This window comes from Rutidosis leptorrhynchoides, chromosome 2 (genome assembly GCF_046630445.1).
Source record: "Rutidosis leptorrhynchoides isolate AG116_Rl617_1_P2 chromosome 2, CSIRO_AGI_Rlap_v1, whole genome shotgun sequence".
Lineage (NCBI taxonomy): Eukaryota > Viridiplantae > Streptophyta > Magnoliopsida > Asterales > Asteraceae > Rutidosis > Rutidosis leptorrhynchoides.
This window is the reverse complement of record NC_092334.1, coordinates 21425591-21435870: the sequence shown is the minus strand read 5'-3', so window position 1 is coordinate 21435870 and position 10280 is coordinate 21425591. Positions and strand designations below refer to the sequence as shown.

Genomic DNA, 10280 nt, shown 5'->3' with positions numbered 1-10280 from the left:
TTAATTTAAATTATATATATTAATTATAATTAATTAATCATGTCGACAAGCTTGTGGACAAAAAGTTTATGAGCTGTTTTTATAGGCCATGCGATCGCATGGATAAGAGGAATAAACCCCATGCGATCGCATGGGGTGCAATTCCAGCTGACACCCTATAAATTGCTTGTTTGCTCGACAATTTTCACACACACATATGCAGATATATACTCCGTAATTATTTATATATTTTATTTTATTACTATTATTATTATTATTATTATTATTATTAATATTAAGATTATTATTATTATTAATCTTATTATTATTAATATTAGTGTTATTATTTTTGCAATACAAAAATAATAATGTACATAAAATATTACGACGGAGTGCTGTCCAAGTAATTTTCAAAATGGGTTTTCAAGCGGGATAGAGCTAAGGAAATTATGGGTTATTGCCAAGGAGGTTATGGGTAATGTTCGGGGATATTTTTGTGAATCAAAACTCGTGTTTATCATCTCCGATGCGTCTACGTGCTTTCCTACAATATTGTATATCAATATTAAACAGTGAGTTTCATATGATCCCTTTTTACTCTCTTCATTTTTGGGCTGAGAATACATGCAATTTATTTTAAACGCAATGGATAAAAGTACATACTAAATTCTACACTGAGTTTGAACCAAAAATCCCTTAGCTTTGGTAACTAGTAACTGCCAGTTATAAGAACTGGTGGGCGCGAGTAGTTGTATATGGATCCATAGGGTTTGACATCCCCGTCTGTTCCAGGTATAGAAAGAAACTCTAGCCTGAACTATAAAACAGACGTATACTATTTGAAGTTAGTACACGTTGGTTTGCGTGTATTGTACATGTTGGTTTCATGTTAAACGAGGGGTACTTATTATAAACGTTAAAGCTTAGTTACCAGGGTGCTCAACTTTGTAGAACCGATTGATAAACGTTTCGGATGAAACAACTGAAATCTTGTGGTCCACCTTTTATGTAAAACCGATTGATAAACGTTTTTTGAATCAAACAACTGAACTTTTGTAATCCACATTGATATACGGATTATGTTTAATATTAAAACTATGAACTCACCAACCTTTGTGTTGACACTTGAAGCATGTTTATTCTCAGGTTTCTAGAAGTCTTCCGCTGTTTGCTTATACGTGATACAAGATATGTGCTTGGAGTCATACATGCTATATACAAGAAACTTGCATTCACCATGTACCTTATTTTGAATGTATTGTCAACAGATGTATTATTGTAAATCATTTAAATGGTGACTATCTATACGTAGGAATCATCAGATGTTAAAAACTTGGAATTTATATATTCATTTATGAAATACCTTTTCAAACGAATGCAATGTTACAAAACGTATCACATAGAGGTCAAAACCTCGCGATGAAATCGATGAATGACGTGTTCGTCCATATGGATTTGGAGCAATTGTCACACTAATGCATTCTAACAACTATCAGTTAGACACACTCATGCAAGACCTGGTTCGCTAAGACCAACACTCTGATACCAACTCTGACGATCGCTCTAAATCCATATGGACGAACACATCATTCATCCATTTTATTGCGAGGTATTTGACCTCTATATGATACGTTTTGTAAATATTGCATTCTTTTGAAAAGGCACACCATAAATGAATATTTAAATCAAAGGTTTTCGACATCTGATGATTTCTACATATAGACAATCACCGTAATATTAGTACTTCCGTTAACAATGCAGTCAAAATAAGATACATGGTGATGATTTGGTGAATGCAACGTTTCCTTGAAAAATATGCCATGTAAGACTCCATGCACATAGCTTGTCTAACATATAAGCAAACAGCGGAAGACTTCTAGGGAACCTGAGAATAAACATGCTAACAAGTGTCAACACAAAGGTTGGTGAGTTCATAGTTTTAATGTTTTGCATAATCTGTACATAAAGGTGGATCACAAGATTTTAGTTGTTTCATCCAGAAACGTTTATCAAAATATTCTACAAGATTGAGCACCCTGGTAACTAAACTTAATGAATATATAATTTATACCCTTTGTATAATCATCTTAATAATACACGCAAACCAACGTGTACTCTTCTCAAATAGCATACGTTCGTTAAAAGGCTAGCGCTCTAGCTCGGACGGGGATATCAAGCCCTATGGATCCATATACAACTACTCGCGCCCACCAGTTCTTATAACTGGCAGTTACTAGTTACCAAAGCTAAGGAATTTTCGGTTCAAACTCAGTGTAGAATTTAGTATGTACTTGTATCCATTGCGTTTAAAATAAAGTGCATGTATTCTCAGCCCAAAAATATAGATTGCAAAAGTAATTAAAAAGGGAGCAAATGAAACTCACCTTAGCAGCATATAAAGTCGTTCACCAAAATGTGACTGAAACTCGGATTACCAAATAACCGTAGATCTCAACCTAGAGAACAGATGTTGGTCAATAATTGTCTATCAAGCTAGGTCAGGTTATAGTGTATCATAATCCTAATGCTCGAGATCGACATACAAAAGTTATTCAAAGTCGTTTCAAAAAGTCAATTTTGACAGTTGTTTAACAAAACGAGACGTGCCTTATATAAGGATTCATTTACTCGGCTGGTAATATTCAAAAATTCAATTTATCAATCTTACAAATAAGTTGTTTAAATATCAATTGCAGATTCAAAAGCAATTTCAATTAATGTCAATCATAATTCAGTTGATCATATCTTTTAATTCGTTCACCGAAATTACGCGATTTCTAAATGAAAAGTTATTGATTTTTCGCCAGCTTTCCAAAAACATGTATATCATATACCTTTTATCAGTAATATATGTATTTAATTCGTGATTCATCATAAACTGTCTAATGACGAAATTTAGCATACAAGCATGCATAAACATATATACCCGAGCACTAGACATGAATACGCTATTAATATATAAAAGATAAGATATGAATGCTCACGTATCAATATTGAGATTCAATATTGTAGGAAAGTACGTAGATGCAACAGAGATGATAAATACTAGGTTTGACTTGCGAACAATACCCATGAACATTACCCATAACCTTCCATAGCTATAACCCATAGTTTCCTTAGCTTTATCTCGTTTGAAAACCAGTTTTGAAAGTGACACGCTCATGACCTCGTCGTAGTATTTTATGTGTAATATTAATAATATTACTAATACTACTAATAATAATTAGATTAATAATAATATTAATCTTAATAATACTAATAATAATAATAATAATAATAATAATATAAATAATAATATAAATAACAATAATATGAATTCAGAGGGAGTAAAATATCGAGAGGTGTGTGTGCTGAAATGAAATCGCTCGAATTTATAGATGTGGCCTGCCATCAGACCCCATGCGATCGCATGGTTTCTGTGTGTAATGGCCATGCGATCGCATGGCCTAGGATTCCAGCTCATTTCCATTTTGTTTTCTAGTTTGTCGACATATTTATATATTATATATAATATATTTAATTTATATAATTATTTATATATTAAATTAAATTCTCGTGCATAGGTGACTTGTAATTTTTATTCCGATGTCTTGTACGTTTACGTTCGACTTATGTCCCGCTTCCGGTTTCTCGAACGCATTTTCTTACACTTAGAAAACTAGTACTTTTCGTTACGCGACGTGTACCTTTGTCAAAAATTAAACTTAATCATTGATAAACTATGTCACTCGAAGTGTAGCTTTAATCAATTAAGTGTTTTGGTTATTTGCTTCTATAAATCATAATCTCGTAGTATATACATATACATATATACATTTTCATTTTGAAATAGTGTTTACTGTAGCAAAGTTACTATAGCAAAGTTTTTTTACTGTAGCAAATAGTGATTTTCGAAAACACTGTAGCTTTTCTGGTACTGTAACAATTCGAAAATACTGTAGCAAATTAGTGTTTTACTGGTTCATTTTAAACGTTTTAGTTAACTTATCTAAATATCAATCGAATCAATAATTGAATGTTACTATCGTTTACTAAATAACTTGAAATCATATATATATATATATATATATATATATATATATATATATATATATATATATATATATATATATATATATATATATATATATATATATATATATATATATATATATGCACATTAAGTTATATATATATATTGTTCGTGAATCTTCGAGAACAGTCAAAGAATAATTGATTACATGAATATAGTTCCAAAACTTGAGACTTAACATTACAGACTTTGCTTATCGTGTCGAAAACATTAAATCATTTAAAGATAAAGTTTAAATTTGGTCAGAGATTTCCGGGTAGTCACATCAAGGTTTGGGCAAGTGTTAGTTTTTGAGAAAGGTTGTTTATAAGTAAGCAATCAACTGATTTTCCTATTGTTGGTAGAAATTATCGTATTAAAGGAACTACCAACAATTATTAAGGGTTTGCTGTTTTTCTTATTTTGTAATTTGTAAATGCAAAATTGGAATTGATAATAGTAAAACATTAAAGTTAATGTATTTTAGCGACCATGTTTATCAAGGTTGTTGTCAAATTGTTTTTGAATGACGAATCATTCTTTTTCTTCTAATTGTTTATAGATTGGACAAAGACTTGGGAGCACCGTTTGGAGGCTTTTTAACAGGTTCATAAATCTGTCAAGGTTTTGGATTTATGATTCTTTCTTTCTTTGTTTGATTTATGATTCTTTGTTTACAGATCTTAATTACCCATAGCGAGATACGTTTACGAATGATTCATGTCGATTTTTTTCCGGAATTGTATGCCAGTGACTAACTATGGAAATGGAAGGTATGCTACAGCCTTGCCGACCGGTTTGTGGCAAAAGTAGGCTGCTGCATACATAGTCCCTTTTTGGCTGAACATTTTTATTTGTAACAGTATTATTTATCAACGCGAAGGAAGGATTGCTATGTTTTAAATATGTATATCCCTTATATGTACATTAACATATATATGTGTGTATGTAGTATGTACTTCTTTGTTGATGTAATTTTTATGTGTTGTAAATTAGCTACTTATAAATCCAATTTTCATTGAATTAATCATTCTTTTTGTTTTTCTTTTTTTCCCAGAAACGTTACTTATATCAATCCATCTCCTCATAAACATATTCACGAACCTCCAACAGGCGTAACCATGCCAAAGAAGGTGACATTTTTTACTTTTTTCTTTTTTTTAATCTTTTATTTGTGTGTGTGTGTGTGTGTGTGTGTGTGTTGTGTTAATGATATACAATGCTTAACAATGATGGTCTTGCTAATAAACTTATGGATAAGATAATGTACATTGACTTGTACGGATAAATGTATATGACTGCATATTTTGAAACCTATTGATATAAAGCCTCTTCCTATTTTATGGCACGAAGACAATACTGGCCTTCGCCCGCAAAACAGTTATAATAATAGGTACACTTGAACCTTTTAGTTGACATTTTATGCATTGAATGATATTATGTTTATTTTTTGGCTAATCTTTTAGTTTACCACTGTTTGTGAACAATAAGTACTATACTGACCCACTGATAAATAACAGATTTGAGTTACAATTTTGCCAAATTCTTTTTTTTTTTTTTTTTTTTTTTTTTTTTTTTTTTTTTGTGTGTTTTAAATCCATCATGTCGATCTCTTTCAGGCCACAAGTACCCGGAGCAATACACGAAAACGTATTAGGAGAAGCTGCTCACCGTCTTTTAAATAACTCACTGAATATCAGATCCAGTATTAATTCACATGGTTTTATGACCAATCACAGTACAGAAATGGGCCAAATGGGCCAGGTGAACGGGTTTAAGTTGCCGCCTGGCCTATGGCAATTTTAGTGGATTTAGTAACGGGTCAAAATGATTTATATCAAAAAAAATTTAGTACAGAGTGCCTTTGGGTAGACTAGGAAGTACCTTTTTGTCTTTTGTTAAAAAAATTCATTATAGTCACTTGGTACGTCTACTATGTACACAAAAGTATAATGTCACACTAATTATCTAATTGTTGCGAACTATCTTGCAGGTTGTATGCATTGAAAACGGACTTTGGGCGACGTTTGTCCCTTTTGGCTTATTTTTCTCATTTCACCCGTTTGAAATAGAACATTACCCAAGTTGATCCGTTTATAAGCAAATGGGTTGGAATTGCACCTCTATTTAATCTTATGGTGTTTTTATATTTGTCTGAGTATCTTGCAAATGAATAACTAATAATTTTCTCATATTGGTTTTCCTTTAATAGTTTCTTTGGAAGCATATCGCATCAAGGTTTGTTCTGTTTTTGGAAGAGTTGGTGTCACCCTTATTTAACAGTGATATAGATATTGAATTGGCCAGAGGTTATCAGGACCCTTAAAATCCCATTGGTTGTCTCAAACAACAGGTTATCAAGAGGTAAATGAAGAGATCAATAAAGCTATTAAGTGCGAATCAAAGGATATGGCGAAAAAAGTTGACGGTGAGAACGGAAGTTTAAGTAAAAGTGTAGATAATGTAGAGAAAGAAACGGTGGGTTACCATTTAGTCAGGTGAGATTCTTTTATGTTGCTGCAATTCGTGAAGGTCATTTTGAGCGAGCAAGTTTATATAATTAAAGGTTTAATTTGTAAAATATTTTTTTACCACGTATATGTTTTTTTATGCAGAATTGTATCGTTAATCAACCGGAAGGACCACTCGAGATAGAATGGAGGAAGGATGACAACCATGTGTACTTGACGGGCCCGACTGAAGTAGTATTTTATGGATCTACCCAGGTCTAGAATTTTTAGCATTTACAAAATGATTTATATAATTATTCCATATGATTATATGTAGTTAAAATGTCGGATTTGTACGTCAAAAAATGACTATCGGTTGCATAGGATATAATTGTTTTTTATTGTAGTTTGTATGCCCCAAAAATCGGCAGGTAAAATGTGTCGTGAAAATTGCTAGCTAGCGTTAAAATCGCATAAACCTTAGAGCAGCAACGCGCGAACCCTCAATTCTTGTTATCTTCAATCATGTTGATTGAAGATGATCCCACATCTTTACCCTTACTCTTACCACTTTCTTGAACCCGAATTGATTCCTCAATTCTCAAGTGGCCACCCAACTCATTCAAGTTCATCTGCTCTTTCTTGTGTTTTAAAGTATGTTTAAAGTCTTGCCATAAAGATGAAAATTTGTCAATAATAGATGAATAGATGAAACCGAAATGGTTTCATCCATACTTATCTTGTGTTGAGTAAATTTCCCCAAGATCCTAAAGATCTCATGGAACTGCTCCATTGTTGGTCTTGTATCCACAATTTATAATTGTTGAAATTACTAACAAGAAATTTCTTGCTAGAGGCATCCTCGGCCATATACTTGGCCTCAAATTTATCCCAAAGTTCCTTAGCCGATTCAACATTATTATAGACATCAAATAAAACATCGGACATGCCGTTCAAGATGTGTCCACGACACATCAAATCATCCTTGTCCTATTTGCTCCTTAACCGGGCATTCTCCAAGGTCTCTTCTTTCATTTCAGCGGGTCTTGGGGTTGATAAAACATACACCACTTTCAAAGTAGTCAACGAAAATTGCATCTTCTTTTACCATCTCCTGAAATCTACACCTTCAAACGTTTCTAACTTTGCAAATCTTGAAGTCATCTCTTTCACCGATTCACCGGACATGATTCCTAATACTTTATTGATTTATTAGAAAGGAGGATTGTTGCGTTGTGAATCTGGAACCGGATTGAAACTATAATCGTGTAAACACTTTCTCAATAAAGTATTTCGACCCAATTGGACACGGGTTACACGAAATCAATATTGGGATAAGACTAGTTTGATCAACTTTCTTGTCCCAAAGAGAATTGATCCCTTGCAATTGTAGAGAGTAAAATCTGAGAGTTTGAGAGTAGAAAGTGTGTTAGAAATGTTGAATTTCTGGAACCTTTCTCCAAAAAATGGAGAACTTATTTATAGTGAGTCAAAAGGTACAACCGAAGAGTTGCAACTCATGAAAATGGGTCATATTGATATGACACATCTCTTGGTAATAAACCCTTTGAAAAGGTGTTAAAATATGCTTTAAAACATGTCAAAACCGTCCCTTAACTTCTAGGAAACTTGTATAACCTTTGGTGAACCGAAGCAACTTTTCAGTCAAAAGTTACCACCTTTTCAGTGCAGCCCGTATGAGGCACGGCGTGCCACTTCACTTCTGCCTTTTCAGTCAGCATGTGGTACGACGTGCCACCCCTGTTTTTGGCCAGGTTCGCATGGTCTAAGTCTTTCAAACATTACCAAGCTCATTTCCGATTTTCGTAATCTATCTCACTCTTTACAAACGTGTACTTCACACTTCACCGAATTCGATTAGAGTATCAATAGATCACAAACACTTTCTACCTAGCAAATCCAATAACACCAAAATAATTCGTTGGATCTAACTAAAATCACCAACACCTCTCACAAATGTGTTAGTTGATTAAGATCATCTCCTAGTTATCACTTATTCAAATATCTAGCTTGAATACGAGCGCGACTTTGTTAAATTAAAAGTGAATATTTTTTTTTTTTTTTTTTTTTTTTTTTTTTTACGAGGAACCCCTACTACGAACGGGCACATTGGCCCCCCCGCAGCGGGTAAACCCCGGGTAAACGGCAAGCCAACCCTCCACCGCTACCAGGTAAAGCATCCTCAGGCTATTGGTCTCTTAAGTTCGCCCCAAGCGTTTGAAGTGCCTTGAAGGGAATCGAACCCGTGACCTCACCTTCATTGAAAGTGTTGGTGGTCATCCAAGCTATGCCTGGATGGTTATTAAAAGTGAATATTGTTTACCCTATTTATAGATCTTTCTATAAGTGGTCCTATATGTCAATTTTCATAAATATATATTTATATATTAAAACTTAAAATAGAATATAATTAATGGTGCATTATATTATGGTGATTAGATGATATTATTGAATTTAGGGTCACATGACAAGGATATGGGTTATGAAGCTTCTTAATTGGATTCACAAACTTCCTCATATGCAAACATTTATGATATTGGAATCACCAAACTCAACCAAATTTTTGCCATCTCGAAGTTATAATGGAGTATTAAAAATTGTGTATTCCCAATGAGTCATTCTTGCAACATGGTGTCCGATCACAATCAACATTAATTATTGGTATTTTATAATGTTATTTGTAAATTATTTAATTTCATCATTTTTCATATTCATGCATTTCAAAGCTACTAGTAAGAAAAATTAAAAAGAGGTAGTTAATTTTTAGTTAATATACTTAAGGTAATATACTCTTGGATGTGGTTACTCGTTCATGATCATGTATGTGAAATTCAAGTATATATTCAACCATGTGGTCTTAAATCTAAATACGTAATGTTAGGAATTCGGAAGGCCCCAACAAAACAAGTGATTTAAACCAATCACTTACCCATGAACGATATGATTTAAACCAATCACTTACCCATGAACGATAAACGAATAATAAATGCATAAAAAGCGACATAAGATTTAACGTAGTTGTATCCCAACTTTAAATACGGAGAATGGTTTACTCCACGAGCGCAAACCAGAGAATTTTCATTATATTTTTCTGTGCACATTGTTATGGGTTACATAAGTCTTATTTATAGGAAAAAACAGATAAGGAAACAACTTTGAGAACAAGTTTTCTTAATCTAGAAACTTCTGGCCAACTAGCACTCGCAATCGCGAGCTTCTTAGCATGATCAATCTCGCGTTCGCGAGCTTCCATCTCCCGGTTCCTCTTCATTTGTTCGATTCTTCTTCGCACTCAATAATCTCTCACTCGAAGGAGACATTTTACAACCTTCGCCAACCCGACAAGTATGTTTCTTCAACACCCACAATAACTCTAGATTAGCCGATTACAAACTCCTTTTGATACCGCCGAGTAAGCTACCCTAATCACGCCGCACTTTACTCGTTAACCCACGAGCAAGTGAAGTCTTTCGACACCAAAAAACACCGCTGAGCGATAATCCAATCTCTTAGTTACTAGCTTGGGTCATCTCAGTTTCTGCACCACCATCTTCTAACACAAAGATCATCTTCTTACACCAGAAGACCAATTGAAGTATGCGACTCTTCAATTATAGGATTCTTTCATAAAACAAACACCGCTTCGTTGATCAATCTAGACATGTCCAATCCTAAAACCACATTTCAATGATCACCTCGTACAGGATTTCACCGTCTATCTATAATTTTCCTTCCCAACAATCAGAAAATTCAACAGACGCCCTCGTAGACTCTTCATC

General features: G+C 33.5%; 1 long non-coding RNA gene across 1 annotated transcript; it reads left to right on the top strand.

The window, feature by feature from the left end:
• The first annotated feature begins 5907 nt into the window (after positions 1-5907).
• LOC139890619 (uncharacterized) lies at positions 5908-6823 on the top strand. The gene is made up of 3 exons (XR_011773415.1): positions 5908-6138; positions 6243-6268; positions 6384-6823. It is a non-coding gene; the product is annotated as an uncharacterized lncRNA (long non-coding RNA).
• Positions 6824-10280: the final 3457 nt, after the last annotated feature.